Raw genomic sequence first — 769 nt, 5'->3', positions numbered from 1 at the left:
TAAAACACAGCCCCACTATATTTCCTCATTTAATATTTCATAATTTAATAAAAAGCTAAGATTGTTCTAAACATTTGTAACAAGTATTTAATTAACTACTCTATTAGGCCCTTTATATATTTTAATTTTTATTAAACTTTTACACAATACAGATTTTTAAAAGCACTTAAGGATTTTTGTATTGCAATTTTTTCTAACTTAGGAATAAATAGATTGTTCCCATGACAAGATGAAACCCAGTAATCAGTATACCATGTGCCTTGTCTTCTCCATACCTCACATCTAAGCATACCATTTTCTACCAGGACTATTGTTTTAAAACACTAATTCTCCATCATTTTAACGCACATCAATTTACGACTGCAAGAGCTTCTACTTCTTGATAAGCACAGGTTTAACTTAATTCTATATTTTGCTAGAGTCCACTAAATACCACCTCAGCATATGCTTAATTTAAATTCTTCTCCACAGCTTGTAAAACAGTCAGAAGACAAGTTATGTCTGGTGAGTAAAGATGCAAGTGCACTGACATTTCTATTAAGAAGCCTCATTTTCATGTGTTCATCCTTCTTTCTCTTTCCTGCCTCACAGCCAAAAACAGTAATAAAACAAAGCTTCCACATCTAACATTAAGGTTGCTAAGAAATACAAGTCTGTAAAGGAAGGGGAAAAAAAAGGATATGCAATGTAAGCAGTCGCTGTAAGATTTGTGCTCTCTAAAGATGAAATAACAGTAAGAAGTGCAGCTTTCTGGCTCAGCCTCAAGAAA

Source organism: Mesitornis unicolor, unplaced genomic scaffold (genome assembly GCF_000695765.1).
Source record: "Mesitornis unicolor isolate BGI_N332 unplaced genomic scaffold, ASM69576v1 scaffold42607, whole genome shotgun sequence".
NCBI classification, from domain to species: domain Eukaryota; kingdom Metazoa; phylum Chordata; class Aves; order Mesitornithiformes; family Mesitornithidae; genus Mesitornis; species Mesitornis unicolor.
This window is presented reverse-complemented; position numbering follows the sequence as displayed.